Here is a 25,928-nt window from a genome sequence, read left to right as displayed (position 1 = left end):
CAAAACATTTTGTGTTAATCATGTTGAATTGTTTTATTTTCATGTCAAATTATTTTGTTTCAATAATGTAAAAACATTATAAAATATAATATATATTATGTAATAATAAATGTCATGTAACCTTATAATTATTATATATTAACATAATATAAAATAAAATTAATGTATTGTAATATGCAAGTCCATACAAAATGAAATTATAACATTGAAAAAAACATTTAAACATTAATTGAAAAGAGAAAAAGAATTGTATTAACCTCTTTCATTTACTGACACCAGTTTAGCTCCTGACTTTGATAGCATTGCTACCCTTTCAAGGCACTTAGCCTGCTAGTTATTTACAGCATAATTTACAGTGTCACCAGTAGTCAGGTGCTAAATTATGACCCACAAAGGAGAATGTTTAGATCTGATCTTGAGTAAATTATGATCAAGTTTAGAAAAATTAAAGACAGATGGGAAGGTCTATTGCAAAATTGCTGCAGGAGCAAAAAGGGAAAAAAAGAACATCAATGGTGCAGTTTTAATAAAATTCAAATTCAAATGAAGTGAGATAATGTACAAATCATTTGGTAAAAATACATCTTGGGGCTTCATGAACATCAGTTCCATCTTGCCAGCTAACTCTGACAGAGGGGAGGGTGGGCGAATGGACAACACATCTTGACTTGAACAACAACACAACAAAAAGAGGTAGTTATTTTTTTCTCTTCTCTTTGAGTGATTGTTCATATCCATTGCACTTTAGGTGACTCACAAGCTGTACCCAAGGAGGTGGGCTCAGAGCTCATGGACATGTGGATTGGAACCAAAACCTTGCATCATCTAAAGTCTGTTGGGTGATGGCACAGTGGGAGGAGAAGGTATGCACTGACAACTAGGTATAGGCCTGAGCTTTGAATGAATGGTCACAAGATGGCAAGAGGTAGAACATGCTCAAATACAGGAGGCCTACCACCCACTGGCAGGTGGAAGGCCAAAATTACTACTAGGCATACCTTGGTAGATGCAAGGGCCAGACCTTGCTGTTTTAGGTAGAGCAGGGAATCCAGTATAGATTGAAGGGAAGACCGAATCAGAGAGAGACCTCGTTGGGAAGATGATATCAAGAAACGCTTCCGCTTAGCAAGGTAGGTAGCCCTAGTAGACGGCTTACTACTACCTAGCAAGACCTGGAGAACTTGTTCTGAACAGCCTTGCTCCTCGCTTCCATGCAGTCAGGTGAAAGGCCTCGAGGTTTGGGTGGAGTAAACAGCTGTAGTCTTGTGAGAACAGGTCAGGGCAGAGGGGGAGCAGCAGTGGGGATGCTACTGATAAGTCTAGCAGTGTGCTGAACCAGTGTTGGCATGGCCACACTGGAGCTATAAGAATAACTCTCACCTTCGCATGCTTGATTTTCAGTAGGACCTTGTGTACCAGAAGAACTGGAGGAAATGTATAGAATAGGCGCTCTGTCCATGGAAGCAGGAAGGCATCTGAAAGGGAACCTGGGTGCTGGGAGGGGCTGATGGAGGCCAGGGAGACAATGCAGAACCTCAGTTTCTTGAGATGTTTGTTGAGGTGACACAGGTCTAGGATGGGACGAAGCTTTGGGATTAGGAAATATCAGGAGTAAAATGCCTTCCCTCTCAAGTTTTGAGGCACCTCTTCCACAGCCCTCACCCATAGAAGGGTTTGCACCTCCTGGGCTAGGAGTTGCTCGTAAGAAGGGTCCTTGAAGAGGGACATGGAGGGGGGTGAGAAGAAGGGGTGGAGGAAAACTGAAGGGTATAACCATCCACCGCTATATTTAGCACCTAGAGGTCCGATGTGATGAGGAACCACGCTGAGCTGAAGTGGGAAAGTCAGTCCAAAAACAGGGGGGTAGGATCTGATGCAGGTACTGGTATAGTGCCCTCAGGCACACCTTCAAAAGGCCTGTTTGGGCCCTCCGGGAGTACCTATGCAACCCCAGCAGTGAGACTGAGGTGGATGGAAGCGGTTGACGGGGCTTGTAATACCCGCCCCTTCTCTTGAACAGGTCGTCTTGGTGGCAGAGCTGTGAAGTGGGCCGGTTGTCGAGGCCTGAAGCGCTTCCTGTAAGTAGCCAGGGCATAGAGGCCCAGGGACCTGAGGGTAGCCCTCGAGTCCTTCAGGCCACAGAGCTTTGAGTCAGTTTGCTCCGAAAACTAGGTGCCCTGGAAAGGGAGGCCATGAATCGACTGCTGGACCTCCTGAGGTAGCCCCAAGGACTGTAGCCAAGAGCATCGCCTCATGGCCACTGCAGAGGCCATTGTTTTGGCAGCCGCATCAGCGCTGTCCAGTGCTACCTGAGTTGAGGCCCTCACAACATTTTTTCCCTCCTCAGGACTCCAGGCAAGAATTCTCTGCCCTCTTTGAGGAGGGAGAGACGAAGGAGTCTGCCACAGGGGCTCTGACCAATTACAGCCTTGTTACTGGGTAGGGCCACCTTAGATGGTGCTGCTGCAGCTCCATCCTTGAGCTCCTCAGCCTCTAGTCCCAGGTGAGCCACTATCCTCTTTAGAAGCTCCTGGTGGAGGTGCTGGGTCCCAAGACAGCCTTGTCTGGGGAGGAGGAGGAGGAAGAGGCCTGTACCGGAGAAGGAGCTTCCTCCTGTTCCTCTGCGTCGATTACTTCCATGGAGCCCACATCCTGTGTATCAGTGCCAGGTTAGGTACCAGAGTCAGGGTCCAGTGCCGAGCAACTGAGTATAATCAGTGGGACGACGGACCCGGTATTGGGGAAAATCCCCATGAGTTCCAGAATGGCCATTGCATAGGCCATCATCCACCTGACAAGGTACTAGCACAGGAACCTGCACCAGGATGCAGTGGTACATAAGATGGGTACCGGTGGCATCTCTTGGGATGGGCATAGGGATCCAACTCAGACTCCAACAAAGAGTCCTCCTGAGGTGATCACAGGGGAGCAGTACCCTTCACTTCCACCATTCAGTGCTGAGGGTCTGGGGACCGGTGCCAGACCAGAGACGACCTTGCAGAAGAAAGCAAGGTCGATTTGCCCCTGGAAGGTACCAAAGGTCCCAGTGCCAGGAAGGAGCTCAGAGCACTATGCTCTCTCCTGCTCATGCTCATCAGAGCCGGCTGTTGTCCCATCAAGGTCAGCGGTACTGGGAGCAATAATAAGTCCCTGGCCACTGCAAAGACCTCCAGGGTAGAAGGTACCATGATCCCGCTGGCGCTGCAATGATTTCTTGGCATCGGTGGGGGGTTCTGTACTGAACTCGATGTCCATCTGGGCAGAGTTGATGGTGCCACCATAGGTTCTCGGGCGGAGGAATGGCCCAACATGTGTCGCACTCCACTGTCTACGCCTTGTTTGCCTTTCTTCAGCACCGGAGAGTGCCCTCTCTCAGAGCACTGCTTTTTATCTCTCTTCCTCAGCACCAGAGATGGAGAACAGTATCAGGAAACGCAAGGCGCAGAAGGGGCGCTTCGAACCAAGGCCAAAGTGCTGAGTGCCGAATCTGAGCGACCTGGTTTCAATGCCAATCTAAGAGTGGCTTTCATTAGGACAGCCCTCAGTCTAGCTTCTCTGTCTTTCTTCATACAAGGTTTAAAGTCCCGACAAATCTGACTGTGCTATCTTACGTGAGAGTCTCCCAGACACTTCAGACAACTGGAGTGTGGGTCGATCACTGGCATGGGCTTGCCACAGGAGGCACAAGATTTGAATCCCACAGACTGGGGTATGCCCAGCCTCAGGGGTAATGGGAGCCCCTCTACAATAAAGGAGTGGGTCTAACTATCTACACTAGTGTATTTACACTACAACTATACTAAGAATAATACCAAAGATGCAGAGAAGAAAACCACGGAAAAATGCCTTGCCTAAGCAAGAGAAGCTGTTCCAGCAATTGTCACAGGCGGTAAGAAGAAACGGGGGGTAGTGGGGGATGCAGGGCTGGCAGTGCCCCTTAATCCAGCGCATAAGCACATGCCACCAGAGGGCGATAGAGCCGGCCTGACAGATATCACTGAGGGAAAAATCAAAAACAACATGTACATGGCGAGCAAACACCTAATGTTGAATGGACATGAACAATCACTCAAAGAAGAATATATTTTCCAACTAGAATTTTTTCCTTTTCTTTTTATCAATTGCTATGTAGGCAGGATAAGACTTTTCCAGAAGCAAACTACCTATTTATCTGTATCTGTCTACGCACAGGTTTCAGAGTAGCAGCCGTGTTAGTCTGTATCCGCAAAAAAACAGGAGTACTTGTGGCACCTTAAAGACTAACAAATTTATTTAAGCATGAGCTTTCGTGAGCTACAGCTCACTTCTTCGGATGCATAGAATGGAACACACAGACAGGGGATATTTATACATACAGAGAACATGAAAAGGTGGAAGTATGCATACCAACAGGCAGAGTCTAATCAATTGAGATGAGCTATCGTTAGCAGGAGGAAAAGAAAAAGGATGTGTGTCTACGCACACACATCCTTATATGTTGTTTGAGTCACAGTTAATGACAAAGGCCCTGAAAGTTGAAACATTTCTACCATATAAAACTTCAGAAAGAATATCCAATAAGTGTAATAGTACATACATAGAGCCACAAGAGTGGAGTGCACAGCCTCATTTTCCTCTATGTTTCACAAGTGTCGCAGGAAATACCTTTCAACGCTGACCCTGAGAGTGAAACCACTGCTTTTGCACTGGGAAGCTCAGGAATAAACTTGTCAAATCAACCTCCTTTGGCCCTTTGGGGGAAAATTATTTTAGAAGACCAAAAACTGGAAAAAAAATATTTGCAAAAAGTACATTCTGTTCAGAACTAGTGCATACACAAGAAGAGAGTGTTAATGGATTTGTGAGAGGCCCAGAAAATATGCTTCATTAAGTTAAGCTCACATTGAGTTGTTTACATCTGTGCTTTTTATTAACTAAAAAGGTGCCTATTTCTTACTAATATATCAGAGGCTTATTGTGGCTGGCCCTCGCAGGTACAAGGGAAGACAGAAGGAGCGTGAAGTTTTTCCCCTTTCTTGCTCCACTGCAGCGGGTCTAGCCATAATTTGGCTGGGGATGGGAGGCACAGCTCCATGCTAGTCTTCATTTATTCACTCTAATTTAAGGTTTCGCGTGCCAGTAATACATTTTAACGTTTTTAGAAGGTCTCTTTCTATAAGTCTATAATATATAACTAAACTATTGTTGTATGTAAAGTGAATAAGGTTTTTAAAATGTTTACGAAGCTTCATTTAAAATTAAATTAAAATGCAGAGCCCCCCAGACCGGTGGCGAGGACCTGGGCAGTGTGAGTGCCACTGAAAATCAGCTCGCGTGCCACCTTTGGCACGTACGCCATAGGTTGCCTACTCCTGTGGTAGACAGTAGTGGAGTGCTGAGAATCGAGGTTTCTGGGTTCTGTTCCTGGCTCTAGAGGGAGAATACGTGCAAGTGTTTAGAACAGAGGACTAAGTCTTGGGTGCTGTTTGTAGTTACTGGTGCTTTGCAATCACATAGTGCTCATTCAGCTGAGAGCATGGAAGTGTTTTGCAAAGGTATAGGAGTCACCTTATTTTACAGCATACCTATAATTGGCACATTTTTCTGAAAGGCTGCGTGGCTGAATGAGCCAGGCTTGAGGCTGCCATATAACAGAGACTGTGAGACAATAGACTTTAAAGCATGACATTTTTATGTACAGAAAAAGGTCTTACTGCCCAGGAATGAATTTAGCTTGTTGTAAGGGTTGGGTAGTGTCATTTTAATAAGGGGGTCTTGGGCCCAACAAAGTGTTTATTAACATCTTTTCCCTTGCTGGATTTGAGACACCCCTTTATCTGGAGATCATTGCTTGTCTGCCAATGATAAGCAGGCATCCTCACTGGTGTGTTGAGTTCTGGATGTTCCTGAGGAAAACAAAGTCTGGATTCAAATCCCTGAACCACATTTAACTGCTTAATGATGTACAACAACACAATCAGGTTAATATCTTTGACTCTCTGGGCCCACTTATTTCATCACATATACACATTAGCCGGGGTAACTGAGTGGTGAGGGGGGAAATTCCACATTTGTGGGGAGGAGGAGATATTTCTCTGTTTAATCTGGCACTTATTTGAAGATGCTGAGGAAAGAGTTGGAATGTTCAAATAAGTCCCGAGGGGATGGATTAGTGAGCAGGGCAGGGGCTGCCAGTGAGGTGGTCAAAGCTGCAGGATAACTTATCACATGACTCTGCAATGTTTCACATGTGTGTGTGTGTAAATGTATAAAAGCTTCCAAGGCTAGAAATGGGAGCTTTGTACTTCCATTGGGAAAGGGAGCTGCTGAATTTTTCCAGTTGAGATACACAGCACTTGCCCCAAGCCCAAGGCAATGGTGGGGATTTTTCAGTATAGGAAAGCCAGGATAGGTCAGTAGTAGAGGGTTTTATGGTTCCCACTGAGCCTTATACACCTGGACTCATGGCAACAAGGCAGTTGGCTTTATGAGGGGGTGGATATGGAAAATAGCCCCCAAAACAGAGATGCACAAACAATTCTTCTAACTACCTTAACAACAACCTCTTACTACTTCTCCATCCCACAGAGCACTTGAATTAATGGCTTTGCTTCCCACAAGTATACTATAGTCACAGTCTATTTGGTTGAAACAGTGATAAAAGCACTAGCTGTACATCATGAATTACTAGTGTGCTTAGAGCTGACTCGACACCTCTCTGAATGCCGTACTCATCCTGGCAACGTTGTCAGACCATGGAGGGAGAGGCTACTCTGTGCTGCAGGCTCTAAAAGTAGGTTTGTATGAAGCTGATTCAGAAGGTGAATAATTTTGATAAGAGCCTGTATATTCACTCCCATCTGCCCTACTCCCACACCACACTCAGCGTTTCTTCCCACTGATTAAAAACCACTCTTTCCTCCTACATGCTATCAACACCTGACTGTCTATTCTCACTCCACAACAGTCAGTTCCTATAATGCATTCAAAGCACAATTTCGTCTGACACTTTTTTAAAGTTAATTCTGTTAAAGCACATTTTTTGTCTGAGAGGGCTCTGGCTTCACAGGTGGGAACAAATAAGCTTTAATGTCTTTTACCATACCTGCTCTCAGATACTCTGTTCCCTCTATTGAATATCTTGGGCCACATCCTGCAAAAGATTATGCTGCACTTAACAGGAAGTGCAGTGCAATGGCATTTCGGATATGAAGTGGAAGTAGCACCAGAGGCCTGTGAGTAAAACTGTTCAATGTGGCCCCACCCCCACTCATTCCCTATACCCCCTTTTTATGGCATGAAAATGACGTGGGATTAGCTGGGAGTAGATTACCCTATAGGCAGCGCTTCCTATTCCCTATCCTAGCAGCAAAAATTCAGTGCTCACCAGACATTTTACCAAACAATATGTTTCTCTCTCATTTGCAAATTTTCCTTCTTTTCCCCCTTTTTGGTCTCTGCAGGTTCTGGTCTATACCATATGCTGTCCACATACTGTGTAACAGGTTTAAAATGAGGGGAGGAAAGAGTACAATAGAAAAATAATATTCATGCAATGGGCCCCCATCTAATCACACAAGCTGTGAAGGTTGTCTCCCTCATTTGAAGACATTATTGTAGAGATCAGGATTCCTTGCATGGCAAGAAGGCACTCCATCAAGCTGTAATTGTTTACTGTTGCTCAGGGATCCCATTGGGTCTCAGAGGAGTTCTTCTGCTATGAAATTTTAAATGCAAAAATAAAAATCTAACTGGCAATGCTTTCTTTTTATCTGGTCTTTTACCTCCGCTGATAATTGATGCACATGCATCATGGAAACAATTCTGAGGAATAGATTTCACATGGGTTACAAACTGCAGAACGTGTCAAAATCACGGTGTGTTCTGCAGTTTCTGACCATTCATCTTTTTCATACAAGGCAAGTCTGCTCTCCACTGTGTGCTGTGCTAATATACATTCAGCTTCACTCTCTTCTTCTGTTGACTCCTGAGCTGCTCAGTCACTCCTGCTGGTACAGCCACAAGGAAATCACCTGGAAATCATCATTGGGGAGCACCTGTACTACCTGTGAGGTAGTCTGGACACTCTTCCCCCACATAAATTCCCAGGCCCTCAGAGATCCCCAACGGAAGATTTAGCACCACTGAATGACCCACACTCAGTCACTTTCATTAACAAAAATAGGAGAAAATTCCTACAGAGCAGGGAATAGGCTTGCATGGCACTTCACAGCTTCGAATGGAGGCTGAATTACAAGGCATGCTTTTCAAAGCACATGCCGAAGATGCACTCAGGAAATCTCTCTCTTTACAACCAGCTGTGTGTGTACATCATCCCTGATATATTTTACATTTGTTCTCCTTAATTTGCTGCTAACCCTTTCCACACTTCCCACATCTTCCCATAATCGCTTTCTTTTTAGAGGATCTCCCAGTCCCAGGACCCTCCTGATTTTCTGTCTCTGTCTTCCCTCTCCCATCTCTGTGCATCACACTGCAGCATCTCCCTCACACAGATCGTCACAGCTTTGCGCCTGCCTCTTCCCATTACCCCACAGCCATACATGCTAAAAGAGTGCAGGCAGGGAGAAGTTGTTTTTGGACTCTGCCTCCTGCTACTCTGTGGTCACAGAAGGGCAAGGGTCAGAATCATAGAATATCAGGGTTGGAAGAGACCTCAGGAGGTCATCTAGTCCAATCCCCTGCTCAAAGCAAGACCAACACCAACTAAATCATCCCAGCCAGGGCTTTGTCAAGCTGGGCCTTAAAAACCTCTAAGGATGGAGATTCCACCACCTCTGTAGGTAACCTATTCCAATGCTTCACCACCCTCCTTGTGAAATAGTGTTTCCTAATATCCAACCTAGACCTCCCCCACTGCAACTTGAGACCATTACTTCTTGTTCTGTCATCTGCCACTACTGAGAACAGCCTAGCTCCATCCTCTTTGGAACCCCCTTCAGGTAGCTGAAGGCTGCTATCAAATCCCCCTCACTCTTCTCTTCTGCAGACTAAATAACCCCAGTTCCCTCATCCTCTTCTCATAAGTCATGTGCCCCAGCCCCCTAATCATTTTTGTTGCCCTCCGCTGGACTCTTTCCAATTTTTCCACATCCTTCCTGTAGTGTGGGGCCCAAAACTGGACACAGTATTCCAGATGAGGCCTCACCAATGCCAAATAGAAAGTGTAATAATACCATAGGAGAAGTGGAAAACACTGTCCTGTTTTAAAACGGTGGATGTCTTCTTCCAGTGTTGCTGTAGGTCTCATTAGGTGGTGTTGATCTCACAGTGCGGGTTCTCACAACAGGCTACTGGCCTACTCAGTCAGCCACACCAAAGTGCAACATCCCTCCAGCCCCCAGACATGCTTTTGAAGTATTTAGAAGGTATGTATTAAATCAGGCCTTGTATTTTTAAAACAATGGGTACAGTAAATATACTTTTGTGAGTATTAAAGGCATATTAGAGAGCTGCTTTGTTCTTTTGGGGGCAAACTAGAAAACCAACTACTCACTACTTGGTTTTTTGTTTCAGATGAGACCTTAAAAAAAAAAAAAAGTTAAATTGAGGTTAAGTAATTGTTACACATTACACTTAGTACAGTCCATCCTGAAGAGTTCAAAATTTTCTATGTATGTAAAGTCCTTTGGATCATCTGCATAAAATGTGCCGTATAAATATGTAAATTTTCATTTTAATTGCCTCGTAGATTTTATTTAGCCAAACATAGTGATCGACAGCTGACACTCCAGCATCACATGGGTTCGGCAGATCTCAATGCCACCTTCTATGGACCTGTTAAAAAGGTAAATGTCTGTATTCTGAAAGTGTTATGGTTTAATCTCAAAAATTTTGTAAATGTAAAGATAAATTTGTAATCAATTTTGGATTTTCTTAGCTATAAATTAAACTGCCAGTATAGGACATGAGTACAAGTTAAAAAAAAATACATCTATCCCTTTTTAATTCAACTCTGACCTTGGCAACAGTTTGGAGCAGGGGTGCCCAACGCGGTGCCCGCGGGCGCCATGGCGCCCGCGGGGGCATCTTAATGCGCCCGCGTCCTGGCCCCCAGAAGAGCACCTGCCGAAATGCCGCAGCAGCATTTTGGCGGGGACGCCTCTCAATGACAACGCTTGTCGCCGACAAGTGATGTCATCGAGAGGCGTCACTCCCAAATTTCGGCGGGGATGCCTCTCGCTGACGCCGTTTGCCGTCAACAAGTGACGTCATCGAGAGGCGTCACTCCCGAATTTCAGTGGGGACGCCTCTTGATGATGTCGCTTGTTGACAGCAAGCGACGTCATCGAGAGGCGTCGCCACTGAAATGCCGCCGAAATTCGGCGGTGTTTTGGCGGGTGCTCCACCACCGCAGTGGTCCTTCGGCTGGTGCCCGCCAGCCACAAAGGTTGGGGACCACTGGTTTGGAGTATACTTACAAGCATACATTCTATAATCCTGAATCAAATTTGAAACTCTCCAACCCATTGGTTTAATTAAATCATAGGATGATAATGGATTCATAGACTTTAAGGTCAGAAGAGACCATCGTAATCATCTAGTCTGATCTCCTGCACATTGCAGGTCACAGAACCTCACCCACAGACTCGTGTAATAGACCCCTAGCCGAGTTACTGAAGTTCTTAAATCATGAATTAAAGAGTTCAAGTTACAGAAAATCCACCATTTATACTAGTTTAAACCTGCAAATGACCTGTTCCCCATACTGCAGAGGAAGGTGAAAACCCCCCAGGGTCTCTGCCAATCTTATCTATGTTAAAATTCCTTCCTGACCCCAAATATGGCCATCAGTTAGACCCTGAGCATGTGGGTAAGACCCATCAGCCAGACAGCTGCGAAAGAATTCGCTGTAGTAACTCAGAGCCCTCCCCATCTAATGTCCCATTACCAGCCATTGGAGATATTTGCTCCTGGCAGTTGCAGATCAGCTACATGCCATTGTGGGCAGTTTCATCATTACCATCCTCTCCATAAACTTATCAAGCTCTTTCTTGAAGCCAGTTAGGTTTTTTGCTCCCACTACTCCCCTTGGAAGTCTGTTCCAGAAGTTTGCTCCTCTGATGGTTAGAAATGTTCGTCTAATTTCAAGCCTACACTTGTTGATGGCCAGTTTATATCCATTTATTCTTGTGTCCACATTGGTGCTTAACTTAAATAACTTCTCACTCTCCCTGGTATTTATCCCTCTGAGGTATTTATATAGAGCCATCATATCTTCCCCCGAGCCTTTGTTTGGTTAGCCTAAATAATCCCTACCCTCCAGCGTATCTACCTCCCCCACCAGCTTAAGTTCTTCACATGGGGCCTCCTTCCACTCACCAGCGGGAACAGAGCTATTCCTGAGAGTCTCCACATGGGGCACCGGCTGCCTCCAGCATGCTGCGGCTTTTTGGATGTGCTTCCTTATCCACCTGTCGACACAGGCCAGAGCGAATGATCAGCATTGCCACAGCACACCTGAAGCAGCTGGCTGGTAGCCAGCAGAGAAATTACAGTGCCACTGCGACCTTCTCAGTCAGGAGGTCGACATAAGCCACAATGACCAGACAAAGGCGTCTTTGACTCAAGAACCCACCCAGGTCTGTGGGCTTCCTGGCCTTTTTAAGATGGCTCAGATTTCAGTTCAACATGAATGATATTCCAATCACTGTACACTTTGCAAATAGAAAGTCAACATTTGCCCACACTTTCCACTCACTGGTTTTGGAGATACTGCAGTAATCTCCTGTTACAAGTATACTGCAGTTTGCAATCACTGGGCTAAATTCACTGCCAATGGTGCAGGGGGCGTACCCCAGCACCAGGCTGGTGGTATTTACAATGCTGTCATTCTCAGAGGTCATGTCAGGAAAAGTCTACTTTAAGTTGTGGTTGGGTTGCGAGAATTAGCAGATCCTACAGGTACCTTAGATGAGCCTTTTTGCTGGCTTTCTACTTCTGAAGCAGCTCCGGTCAGCTCCAGCCACCAACCACATGAATTTGAGGGCATCTTTCACCACAGTGGCCCTCTCCCCTACACAGAGTTTACATCAATATGATCCCACAGTCCTCAGAAGAAACTGCCATAACTAAGAGCTGAATATAGCTCACAAAGGATGAGGGAAGGGAAGAGAAGGTTGACAAGTACAGAATAGGGATGAAACAGCTATTCAAAAGCACTGGCTGTTCCAGAGTCATATGGTAAGGGAAGTTCTGCAATTATTTTTTTTTTTAAGTTTCATTTAACATTTGGTTTATCACAGATTTGTCAAAACACTTTAAACCAGATTTGCAGAAAAATGATTGCCTGCCCATGCCAAAGAATAGACTATGATTATCAGGTCTTTTTTCCTCTAATTGCTATGAATCTTTGATCCTTTCTCATTAGGAAGCAATGGAAATCTGAACATTGCCGAGCTATAAGGTCTGTATGTTTTCTGAAACATTGATTCATGTAACAGTTGTTTAACCAAATGTTAAATTAAACATTTTTTTAAAAATAACAGAACTTTCCTTACCATATGACTCTGGAACAGCCAGTGCTTTCAAATAGCATGAAGAACCTTTCACCCCTATTTCTACATCCTCACATAAGGTCCTTGCTGGGATGTTTTATTCACAGGGCAGCCCTTAATTTGGTGATATTTGCTCCGACACAGAAGGCCAGCACACGCATCCACTTCAACCTGTGGTGTCGGGGCCTTATGCTGCCCCCCACCCCCCCACCCCACAAGGGTGACTTTCACACCCTGTGAGAAGCAGCCCCAGTTGTTGAATGGAGAGACAGATTGTGACAGGCATTTCTAATGCTGTTTTGAACATTCTTTTGTTAAAATCTACACTGTATGTATTTTCCTTGAGTAAATATTTATTTAGCTTGCTAAGGTATTATAAATAATCACTATAATTTTCCCTTAAAGAATCATTTTAATTTCAATTTAAAACACTTCATAATTTCACCATTTAAGACACACTTGACGGAAGCATGGTGTAAAATTGTCAGTCTAAATGCAAATTTCTCTCTAAAAACTGATGTAAATTATGCTGTGATTTATATATAGATAAATCAATAAGTATCAGGGGTTAGTGGATTCAGATGCTTTTTTGGCATGCTCTAAGTAAAACAAAATGTGCTTTGTTAAAAAAATTAAAATATGCAAGCCTTGGATCTGGAGTGATGCCTTTTACAGCTTTTTCTAATATAAAAGAGCTGAGTTACATAACTCTTCACAGCATTATTCATATCTGTGCCACAAGCATCAATAGCACATTGCAAGAATATAATAACACTTCCACTGAATTGTACACACAGGATCTGTAGATATGACATAAATTCAGTGGGAAAATGTCATTCAATAGCTGAACTGGAATGGTTCTACGGTACAATGGCAGTAGAAGACTATTTTTCAAAAGACCCTTAATTACAACCAGTCTCTAGTATAGTATACTATCGTATAGTATAGTAGTATTGAAATCATATCTGAAGGACATAAGGAATGGAAAAGCAAAGAAATTGCTGCAGGCATCTGATACATTTCACCAAGCCAAGGAAAAGGCAAGAGCAAAAAACTCCTGGGCCAACTCCCAAGGTAAAGTGACAGGATACTGACTGTACTCACTGTACTGTTCAGATAGCTGAGTAATAAAAACATTAAAAAGATTCCTAAGATACATACAAGACAATTTTATGATCCAGCAAGTAAAGACTCCAAACTAAAGGAGAAGCCATTACAGATCTGTGTATTACTAACAGGAAGGAACTAATGGAAAATGTTAAACTAGTAGGCAAATTATTTCCAGTAACTCCTCACTTAAAGTCATCCCGGTTAACGTTGTTTCGTTGCTGATCAATTAGGGAACATGCTCGTTTAAAGTTGTGCAATGCTCCCTTATAACATCGTTTGGCAGCTGCCTGCTTTGTCCACTGCTTGCAGGAAGAGCAGTCCATTGCAGCTAGCTGGTGGGGGCTTGGAACCAGGGTGGACCGGCAGCCCCCCTATCAGCTCCCCACTCCCCTAACTTCCCTGTGCAGCAGTCACCCAGCAGGCTCCCAATTGCAGGCAGTTCAGCGGTCCCTCCCCCCACTGCCATGTGCTGCTCCTGCCCTCTGCCTTGGAGCTGCTCCCCAAGCCTCCTGCTTGCTGGGGGGAGGAGGGGCTAATATCAGGGTGTCCCCCTCCCCCCTGCACCCCACTTAACCCATCTTCTATAGAGCAGGGGGGACACGACAGGGCTCAGGATGGAGGGAGCTTCCTGGCAGCAGCTGTGTCTCAGCTTGCTGATTAACTTAACAAGGCAATGTACTTAAGAGTGGGGTCAGCTATTTAAAGGGGAAATGCACATCTCTCTCTCTCTCTCTCTCACACACACACACATGGTGTGTGTCTCTGTCTGACATGCTGTCTCCCCTCTCTCCATTCCTGCTGCCTTGTAGAGTGTGAGGCTACATTAACAACGAGTTAAACTTTGACAGCTCATCCAAGTGCTAGTTCATCATTTAGCAGTAGGGCATTCCCTGGGAAATATCCCACCCTCTTCCAACCTCTAACTTCACGGCCTCAACCAAGCTTCACAATCATCATTGCTGTGTACAGTATTGAATTGTTTGTTTAAAACTTATACTGTGTGTGTGTGTATGTGTGTATATATATATATATAAGTGAGTAACTCCTCACTTAACGTTGTAGTTATGTTCCTGAAAAATGCGACTTTCCTCCCGCTATTCTCTGCTCATAAAGTAGATACCTGTCAAAATTAATGTAAATGGGAGAGTTAGGTTTCAGAGAAATTAGATATATATATAGATATAGATATATATAGATATATAGATATATATATAACCACCACCCCCCTTTACATTAATTCTTATGGGGAAATTGGATTTGCTTAACATTGTTTCACTTAAAGTCACATTTTTCAGGAACATAACTACAACGTTAAGTGAGGAGTTACTGTATCATGAAATCCTTGAATTCAGCAAGATAGATCAAAAAACACAGCAGGAGAAGGACACTGGACTTTAGGACAGCAAATCTGGGGGAGATAAGAAAGGGGCCAGGAAGCTCTATGAGAGTTGTTGCCATTGAAGAAAGTTGAGGCTTGGCCTTCAGTACATGAAGCTCCGCCATGCTCTATGAAGGTCCTCTGCCTCCAGCTTAACTGCTGAACCCCTGAATCTTTTCCCTTGGTCACTTTTTTCAACAGAAACTGCCCTGAGGAATCCCAATTAAAAAAAGACCACAACTCAAAGAACGCTCCATTGTGGAGCTAATACAGACTCAGCCGCATTCCCTGAAGGGATGGGTTCAGGATGATGACGCATGTCATTCCTTGCCATGATCCATCCCCTAATGCCCCCTACATAACCCACCTCAATTATTCGCAGAGACCAGGCCCTGAAAAAACCCATTGTGTAGTTCGGGGGAAAGGGGATATGGTGCCAGAGAGGTGACTGTCCCATTCCACTATATATGGCAAGACAGCAAACTTAGACCCATATTTTAATGAGTAGCCCCAGTGACATCAGTTTAAATAAGGGGGACACAATCTGGCCTATGGTAGATGAAGGGAACCCGGGGCGGCGGGGTGGGGATATTTGGGTTTTACTAAAGCATTTGATATGGTTCTTTACAGAACTTATTTTTTCAATAAAGTTCATAATGGCTTGGATAGTGAAAGCTGTCACATGGCTTACATAAGAGCAAAAACTCCCAACAAAGGCTGTGGTAAATGGCACTATATCAAACTAGAGGACACATCTAGAGATTAGTAATAGATCCAGTCAATTTTTAACATGTTAATTAACTAGATGGAAGAGGCAATAAATTGTGCCTTTGTGAAATTTGCAATGGATGCTCAACTAGAGGGTATTGCAAACACCAGTCGGGACAGAGAAGTAATATAATTAGTAGAGCTGGCCAGCAAATGTTTGTTCCCCTCCCTACCCCTCATGGACAATTTCCAGTTTTCAGTGAAAAATCAAAATCCAAAATTTTTAAGCCAAGAACTGAAACATCTTATTTGGAAATGTTGCCATGATGTCTTCTGAAGTTGTAGTTCAGGTACCTCATACTCCCATTTTTGTCTGCAGAACAGGCTTCCAGGTGGACTGCATTTCCCGTGGTGCATTCTCACCACTCTGTGTCATAGGTGTCTCATTGCTGCAGTGCATCATGGAAGATGAAGTCCAGCTGGGAAGCCAAGCCCACAGAGACAGGGCAAATGAAGCAATTGAACTACAACTCAGATGAGGCACCATAATGGTATATCCAAATCAAAACACTCTGGTTTTGGGGTATTCAGTTTTTTGGTTTTTTTTTTACCAATAAACAAATAAATCCAAAAGCCTGTCAATAAAAATTATTTCAATGGAAAATGTTTGACCAACCCTAATAATTAGATCTACAAGTGGGATTCAATTGAAACTAGAATTATGAAAAACCTGGTGCTAAACATAACAATTGGATTCAGTTTGGGAAAAAAACAAACCTAATATAATTTGGGAGGAAATAATTGAAAATACATTCTATCAGAGGGGGAAGGAGACGCTTTCTATGAGAGGGGGAAAGAGATCGACAGATGACAGAGGGTGCAAATCTGACACGATTTAGCAACACAGTATGACTAGCCTTAAGGCCACTGCAATCTGGGACTGCATAGTAAAAGGCATAAATTCCTGATGCAAGATAGACTCTCTTGTCCTTCTTCCTGAAATGGAGTACAGGATTCTTCCATACTGTATAGTCTAACCACTATATTTTACTTTTCCCTTGTATCAGTCTGTGGGAATGTCAATGAATGTTGCTTTATTAAATTTGTAAGTAAGTATTTTAAGTATTTGTAAACTGATAAAAATAGCAATACATTTGAAGAAAACAGTAAGGTTTCAATGTTGATAACTTTACCAATAAACCCTAATAAATGTGTTTAAATGTGCTTAAGTTAATGTACTCCGTACAGGCCAAAACCACCACTAGCATAAGCCAGTGGAACTGTACTGAAGTCAATTGTCACACCCCTTACAGGGGTGGTGGATTTGGCCCTATAAATTTTTAGCAATTATATATTTGCTAACACAAATGCTTATTTATAATTTTGCCTGTTTTGGACCAGAGCACCTAGCTGAAGTTTTAGGGCCTGGGGATGTTCTGCTTGAGAATAAAAATGGTTGATAGTTAAGGCTGCGAGTTTGTCACCGAGGTCACGGAAGTCATGGATTCCATGACGTTCTGTGACCTCCGTGACTTCAGCAATAGTTTGGGTGTGTGTGGGAGGGGGGCTCAGGGCTAGGGGCAGGAGTTTGGGGGGTGCAGTGGGGTGCTTACCTGGGGTGGGGGCCCCCCTGCAGCTCCTAGACAGTGGAGGGGTTGGGGGAGTCATCTCCATGCCCGCAGGTCCCGCCCCTGCAGCTCCCATTGTGTGCGGTTCCCGGTGAATGGGAGCTGTGGCAGCCAGCGCTTGTGGTGGGAGCAAAGGAGGAGCTCCTGCCTTGGCCCCTGCCTCTGCCACCTAGGAGCTGCAGAAACACGGAACCAGGTAGGGAGCCCCTGCCAACCCTCCCTCCCCCAGCACCAGCGGGGGTCCCGGGCCACATGCCACAGCCCAGCCTCCTCTTCCCCCATTACCAGCGGGGGTCCCAGTACGTTCACCTCGGCCCAAACCCCCTTTCCCCTAGCAGCGGTCCCGGGTCACCTCCCTCAGCACGTCAATTTTGTCACACATATTCAGCCATCTTCAAAAGTGTACCAAGCTTTGCTGGTGAGAATTGTACTACTCAAATCCCAGACTTACTGCTTGAAAGCACTACAACCTTAGCCCTGAGCCTGCCTTGAGCTCCAGCCAGGTGGATCCCCGTCCACTCACAAAGCCCTAGTGATTTCTCTGGGGGCTCTTTGGGGCCTAATTTTGCTCTTTTAATAGCTCTTACCTTGCTGTATTCCGATTTCATTACTGGCCACTGCTGTCAAGATGTTCCTGTGGAAAACTGCTCCCTATGTTTTTTTTCTGATGGCATGGAATCTATAGCCATTAGTGGGTTTTGTGCTCGTCTCAGTTATACTTCATTTTCCTCCCGCTATTCTCTGCTCATAAAGTAGATACCTGTCAAATACACACATCATATTTCCTAAAAATATATTAATTTAACTGTATTATTCTTTAAATGGGCATTCATTTCAGGAGAAGATTATATTTTAATACGATTCCTTTGGTGCAAAAGTATTTTGATAAATAATTCATATTAGAGCACAACATTTACAGGACTAATACTATTAGAAACACAAATGAATACAATGAAGTAGTAGAATGTACATACATGGCCACATTTATATTTTCAGATTTACGTTATTACAATATTCTTTATTATCTTTGATTCATAAAAGCTCCAGCCTGAGAGGGGGTAAATAGAATAAATCGTAAGAAATAATTTATTCTATCTTTCAACAAAGTTAAACAAGGAAAAGATGGGGAAAGAACATTTTCTCCTTCTAGATGTGTAGTTTATTCAGCTATACAAATATAAACAACAACAAAAGGCATTACTGATTTCAGGGCTGGCTTCAGGCTGATTCCCCCAAATCAGGCTCCACGCCTAAGAGGGCCCCGCACCCTAAGGAAGAGTGCCTAACTTTTTATTTTTTACTCATCCGGCAGCGGTCTGGGTCTTCGGCAGCATTTCGGCGGCAGGTCCTTCAGTGCCGCAGAAGACCCGGACCGCCGCCAAATTGGGCCCTGCAGTTCCTAAAGCCGACCCTGACTTATTTTTAAAAAAATTATTACCTAAGGTCCTGTTTTTATTTCACTTATCCAGGTAAAACTTCCATTGGAGGCCACAGGGCTAAAATTGCAGGACTGGGCCTCTCTGCTGAAGCTGCGAACAAAGAAAGATGTCATTTATGGTAGTTTTTGTGATGTGGACATTTGCTCACTGAGAACTGTACTGAAACTACTGCGCTTCATCTCACACTGGCTCCTTAATAGTCATCCTGTGATATCAACTTCTGGTCACAACCTACTTACATTGGATGTGATCCAGCAATACAGAAGTGAAAGGCTTTATAATCCTTTCCACTAAGGTTCCATTATGGTCAGGACACTTAAAATGGGAAGGAGGGCTTTTCCATTCCAACGTTAGTTGGATCAAATAATATTTCTTTTTTTTTCTTTTAAACAGAAGTCCTGTGAGATCTTCCACATCCACTGCTGAAAGGCCTGCAGCTCACCCACCTTCCAACCATTTGAAGTGGATTGGCCTCAGCTTCATCTTAATCCTGTCACCACAACTAGTTCACTCTAGAACAGTGCAAGCCATTCCAACCTCTGTGGCCAGTACACACCACCTTTGCTGGGTCCCCAGCTCCTGCTGGCCTATGAGATATGTGACCACATTCACAGTTTGAACCCTGATCCTTACTTTACTGTCACTAGACAACCTAACCAGACCTGGGAATATTTTGCATTGGTTTTAGGCATACTATGGGCCAGGGCAGGTAGACAGGGGATATTCCAAATACTCTAACCTCTGAGTAGATGGTCAAGCTACAGGGGGGCAGAAGTCTATGTATTTCTATAAACAATTACCAGTTCACCTTTCCAGTGTCTCATTTTGGAGCATGGTTCAGTGTTTAGGCCAGTCCCTGAAGAAAATACTGAGTATTTATGATCTGTGCAGAAAGCAGCTCCTAGTTTGGAATTTATTTCCGGCAACAGGTTGGGGAGGGAGAAAAAAAAAGTTGCATTATTCATAAAGCAATTTTTTATTATCCTCTACAGTTTCATTGTTCATTAAGGCAATTTTTATTACCCAGGGATTTCACTTTTAGTATGTTCAAAGGATTGTTTCCGTGAACACTCACACACCCTGCATACAGCTATGCATTTTTTTAAAGCTGTAGTGTAGGTGGTAGTGAAAACCTAAATATCACCAGTAAAACCTCCAGAAAATCAAACAGCCAGAGACGTTAGTGACAAATTGTCCCTACCATTGTTTGGTTGAACTCCACAGAGAATCTGGGGGCCCTAGTATTGAGTCTAACTTGATTTATTCTTAATATCACAACAAAAGTCTAGACTTCAATCCATTTTGTAAATTACAGCAATATAAGAGCAACAAAGAGTCCTGTGGCACCTTATAGACTAACAGACGTATTGGAGCATGAGCTTTCGTGGGTGAATACTCACTTCGTCGGATGCAGTGGGTATTCACCCACGAAAGCTCATGCTCCAATATGTCTGTTAGTCTATAAGGTGCCACAGGACTATCTGTTGCTTTTACAGATCCAGACTAACATGGCTACCCCTCTGATACATAACAATATAAGAAATACAACAGACAGGATATATAAATGGCTATTTTTCTTATACCTTCCAAAAATAGGGATTTCTACAAAGACATGAGGGGTATTAGGAGCTATGCAGTGATTGCCATAAACCTGAATAGAAAAAAGACACAGAATAAATCTAAAGGAGCAATATAAAATATGCTTTTGACTCTCAGGAGTTAATAGATCTTATTTTTGGTGCTACCTTGTTTGTTGTAACTAAATTTTCACTCTGGATTACAAATAATCCCATAAGTCATCTTGTTCTGAGCAGCTAAAATATTTATTTCTTTTTTACCTCCCCCTAGGTGCGTTCAAAGGAAAACAAATGGATTCTACTTGGGGCATGCAGATTTTTTGTGCCTGTATCCCAGAAACCTGAAACCAACCCAGCTCTCTTGTGATTGAAGAAAGTTGAGTTGGCTGGGTTAAATCTGTTGTCAATATGCCTGGCTTACATAGTGAAATAGTTTCTTTCTGAGCAAGAGAAAGATTTACTGTAGGCAAGATATGGACTTTAGATACATAAGCATGGATCATAGGGGCAGGGAAGGGGGGGATGAGTGATTCTTTTAAAAAAAAAAAAAGCATAGCACTGTATACCTTAGCAGGAAGCTCCTGCCCTATGAATAATAAAATTCCTTAATCAAAGGACTTTATCTACTTAAACTATCATCCGCACCAGAATCCAATTATGGCAAAGCCTACAGAAAACAGGTTTGGCACACTTTAATATTTTGGTATTAATCTAATTTAGCACTGGTTTCAATTACAATGAAGCACGTATTATCAAGAGATAAATTTTGTTTGTTGGCGTTTTAATCACTTTTTTCCCATATTGTCTCTGATCTAGCTTTCTGGGTACTTTTGCCACGCACACTGCCGTAGATTTAGAGATTTTCTCCATTTGACTATGAGAAATCAAACCCGGCTTCTCTGAAGAAAATGAGTGAACGCAATACATTAAAAAAAACGGGTTGGAATTTCTGTAGCAATGATTCCACAGTGATGCAACTCAAATTGACATCAAAGAACAAATGTATCAGGTCATTCTGACAACTGGAAGAATTGCTGTAAAAAGAACGCATGTATATATCTGGAATAAAAAGTGACTGTCCTAAGTAAAATGAGCATTTTCTTTAGTATTAAATGTACAATGTCATTCATATATCAGTCTATTTTAGGTGTCTTTTCTCTCATCAATGTGCATGTAACAGCCATTGAAATTGGTTAAAGTTATACAGAGAATAGACCTCCTCTTTAGTTTTCATATGTACTGCAGAATTATCTCATTTTTCCATTTTAATAACATACAGAAGAGATGTGGAAATACTTTTCTCCTTCTTCCTGCTGAATTTGGCTGAAACCCTGCAGCTTTCCTTCTTACATTCATTGAGGAAAATGTCATCTGCACAATCCTAAATACTTACAGGTATTTACAAGCCTTTGCTGAAAAACCATTCCCAGTTAGTAATGTGCATCTTACATCTAAAAGACTCAAGTCTCTAATGCCTTGTCTACACTACAAGACTATTTCGAATCTACTTAAGTCGAATTTGTGGATTCAACCTTATCAAGTCGAATTTGTGTATCCACAGTAAATACACTAATTCGAATTTCTGAGTCCACATTAACGGGGCTGGCGTCGACTTTCGAAGTGGTGCACTGTGGGAAGCTATCCCACAGTTCCCGCAGTCCCCGCTGCCCATTGGAATGCTGGGTAGAGCTCCCAATGCCTGCTGGGGGAAAAAATGCGTCGAGGGTGGTTTTGGGTAACTGTCGTCATCGAACCGTCAATCACGCCCTCCCTCCATGAAAGCGCCGGCGGGAAATCTGTTCGCGCCCTTTTCTGGTCGGTTACAGCGCGGACGCCACAGCACTGCGAGCATGGAGTGCACTTATGGCCGTTGTCAACTCCTCGCACCTTATCGTCCACCTCTTCCACAGTCAGCTGCTGAGAAATCGGGCGAGGAGGCTCCGGCAGCGCGGTGAGGAGAGTGGCGCAGACCTCTCACAAAGCAGGGTACGCCGCGCAGTGGAGATCATGGTGGCAATGGGTCAAGTTCATGGTGTGGAACGGCGATTCTGGGCCCAGGAAACAAGCACGGACTGGTGGGACCGCATAGTGCTGCAGGTCTGGGATGAAACAGAGTGGCTGCGAAACTTCAGGATGCGTAAGGGCACTTTCCTTGAACTCTGTGACTTGCTGGCCCCTGCCCTGAAGCGCCAGGACAGACGGATGCGAGCAGCCCTGAGTGTGCAGAAGCGAGTGGCCATAGCCCTCTGGAAACTTGCAACACCAGACAGCTACCGGTCAGTAGCGAACCACTTTGGCGTGGGCAAATCTACCGTGGGGGTTGCTGTGATTCAAGTAGCCCACGCAATCGTTGAGCAACTGCTCTCAAAGGTAGTGACTCTCGGAAACGTCCAGGTCGTCATAGATGGCTTCGCCGCGATGGGATTCCCAAACTGCGGTGGGGCTATAGATGGGACTCACATCCCTATCCTGGCACCAGCCCACCAGGCCAGCGAGTACATTAACCGAAAGGGCTACTTTTCAATGGTGCTGCAAGCACTGGTGGACCATAGGGGACGTTTTACCAACATCTTCGTCGGGTGGGCGGGCAAGGTTCATGACGCACGTGTGTTCAGGAACTCTGGTCTGTTTAGACGCCTCCAGGCAGGAAGTTTCTTCCCGGACCACAAAATAACGGTTGGGGATGTGCAGATGCCTACAGTCATCCTCGGGGACCCAGCCTACCCGCTAATGCCCTGGCTCATGAAGCCCTATACAGGCGCCTTGGACAGTGAGAAGGAACTCTTCAACTACCGGCTGAGCAAGTGCAGAATGGTGGTGGAGTGTGCTTTCGGACGTCTCAAGGGGAGATGGCGGAGCTTACTGACTCGCTCGGACATCAGCGAAAAGAATATCCCCGTAGTTATTGCTGCTTGCTGTGTGCTCCACAATCTCTGTGAGAGCAAGGGCGAGACCTTTTTGGCAGGATGGGAGGTTGAGGCAAATCGCCTGGCTGCTGTTTACGCTCAGCCAGACACCTGTTCTGAGAGAATATCCCAGCGGGAAGCGCTGTGCATCTGGGAGGCTTTGAAAGCTAGGTTCCTCGGAGAGCAGGGTAACCTATGACTGTCCACTTGATTTTAAGAGAGCCTGATCATGGGCCTGTGTCTGTATGTGTCGAGTTAGATCTGAGGTTACATACCCCGTTCTCCAAGTTTCCCCCACTTCCAAAGCACGTTTTAAAACAAATTACATGTAACACTAATTAATAATAAATCTTTCGTTTACTTTGCATTTCTGTTCAGGGGTTGAAACATGGACGCATACTGTGCTGGGTACGGTGTGCACTGATGTACAGACTGCTTGTACAATACAGGACGGACAGCCTCCTGCTCCTACATAGGTCTCTGGGGTGGGGGACGGTTTCAAGTGGTTGTGCATGTAGGGGTGGGTTTGCAGGAAGGGGCGAGTGGTGCCGTCTTTGGACAGGGATTTGGATGCAGGCTCTGGGCTGTGGGTTTGGGCGTAGGAAAGGGTGAGGGGTGTGGGGGAAGGGTGAGTATCTGTCCGTGGATGAGGGCTCTTGTTGGGGCTCAGGGCAGCGGAGAGGATCGCGCCTACGGTGGAAGTGCATGGTAAGGGCAGCATGCCTTAACATTAGGGGGTGGCAGGCGCTAGGACCGTGGACAAGCGTACACATCACAGAATGACCCGGGACAGCATACACCACACAGAGTGACCTTGGTGACTACTGACTGCAGTCTGTGGGTGCCCTGCAGTTGATCCTGCCCCCGATAGTCTGTACCCTGCTAATGTAGGCTATCCCGTGCAATTATAAATCCCCTGCCCCCCCCCACATACACAGTCTTCTGACACGAAAGACGTGACGGAAAGAGTGAACAACAGCAAACAGCTTTTATTAATCTACTACATAGTGGGGTGATGAAACTTGGATTTGGGACTGGGTGATCCTGTAAGGGAAGCGCTTCTACACAGTTATAGCGTCAGAGGTGTGTGGTACATTAGCGCTCAGCTGTGGTGCAGTGACAGTTCTCACGGCCCCTACCGCCCCTCCGTCTTGTAATTTTCGGTGAGGGGGGGACAGGACTTCTTGGCGTTGGAGGGTGGTTGCAGATACAGTGCAGGGGGGCTCTCTCCTCCTGCCTGCGGTCCTGCAGAACATCAACAAGGCACCGGAGCATGTCCGTTTGCTCCCTCATTAGCCCAAGCAGCGTTTGAGTCGCCTGCTGGTCTTCCTGCCGCCACCTGTCCTCCCATTCGCTGTGTGAGCGCTGCTGCTGAGAGAGGGTCTCCCTCCACTGGCTCTGCTGGGCCGCCTTGGCTCTGGAGCAGGCCATCAGTTCCGCGAACATCTCGTCCCGAGTCTTTCTCTTTCGCCGCCTAATCTGAGCCAGCCTCTGCGAGGGGGATGCCGGGGCAGTCCGGGAAAGAGCAGAAGCTGTGTGATGGGAAACAGTAAGTGATTTCCTTGAACAGATACATGTTTGCGAACAGTCAACACAGTCTAGTCAGTTTCTCTGAACAAGACCATACAGGGCACCAAGTTCCACGAGATCTCAGGACAAGTTCGAGATTTCGGAATATGCTCTCATTGGCGGCGCCATTGCACAGGAGAGCGGACAAGCGGGGAGAGACAGCTGAATCCGTCTTGCAGACAGTCCTGGTAAGCCTTAAAGTAGATAATGCTTATCAGTTAGTGGATAGCTGTGCTCTCCTGGTAAAGGCAATCTGGAAAGCAGAAAGGCTGAGCCTTTTCCAGCCCCTCCCGCCAGTGCACGGGAAAGATCAATGTATGCTTGTTCTCTGTGGCCTCCAGCACGTGGCTGTTAAGCGAGGGTCATTGTTATGCAACCTAATTTTAAACCATTAACAATAGTAACAATACACTAATTGCCCTACTTAGATGCAGCTTTTCCAGAACGACATCACCCTGAGGCGGGTCACTTGTAGTCAGAAAGAGCGGATGCTAAGGGAAGCCCTGCACAGACCAGGACCATATGCAGCAATGCTGGTGGAGGCTTTGATTCCTCTCTACATTAGGATGTCCTGGCGCGGAAGAGTGTGCTTCCACGGAGCACCCAATAAGGCACCTCTCCCCAGGAACCTCCTGCGGAGGCTTTTCGAGCAGCTCTCTGAGAGCTTTGTTGAACTGTCCCAAGAGGATTATTGTTCAATCCCTATACGTGTGGACCTACTTTTTATATAGTTTGACATTGAAAAATTTTTATATAGTATTTCTATTTTTTCTATACCTGTTTTTTAAAAAATAAATGTTTCCATGTTTATAGCACTTACCGCCTGATCCTTCCCCTGATTCTGAGTCCGGGTTAACGGGCGGGGACGGTTGGTAGGGGATCTCTGTGAGGGTGATGAAGAGATCCTGGCTGTCAGGGCAAGCGGTATTGTCTTCGCTGTCGCCTGCGCCGTCCTCCACAAACCCTTCCTCATCTTCCCCATCAGCAAACATCGCCGAGGAACTGTCCAGGTACACTATGCCATCCTCAGAGTCCACGGTCACTGGTGGGGCAGTGGTGGCAGACCCACCGAGAATGGCATGCAGTGCCTCGTAGAAGCGGCATGTCTGGGGCTGT

The 25,928-nt window shown here is 45.0% G+C and overlaps 1 long non-coding RNA gene across 4 annotated transcripts; it reads right to left on the bottom strand.

Annotated features, from left to right (window-relative positions):
- Window positions 1–4,602: 4,602 nt before the first annotated feature.
- Window positions 4,603–19,660, bottom strand: LOC120372350. Of its 4 annotated transcripts, none has more exons than XR_005584916.1 (4): window positions 19,561–19,660; window positions 18,760–18,850; window positions 17,909–18,081; window positions 4,603–4,730 (listed from the first exon to the last, which is right to left on the bottom strand). It is a non-coding gene; the product is annotated as an uncharacterized LOC120372350 (long non-coding RNA). The 4 variants fall into 4 exon arrangements; XR_005584917.1 differs by lacking the exon at window positions 4,603–4,730 and adding an exon at window positions 5,852–5,885; XR_005584918.1 differs by lacking the exon at window positions 4,603–4,730 and adding an exon at window positions 11,323–11,414.
- Window positions 19,661–25,928: the final 6,268 nt, after the last annotated feature.

This window comes from Mauremys reevesii, linkage group 9 (genome assembly GCF_016161935.1).
Source record: "Mauremys reevesii isolate NIE-2019 linkage group 9, ASM1616193v1, whole genome shotgun sequence".
Lineage (NCBI taxonomy): Eukaryota > Metazoa > Chordata > Testudines > Geoemydidae > Mauremys > Mauremys reevesii.
This window is presented reverse-complemented; position numbering and strand designations above follow the sequence as displayed.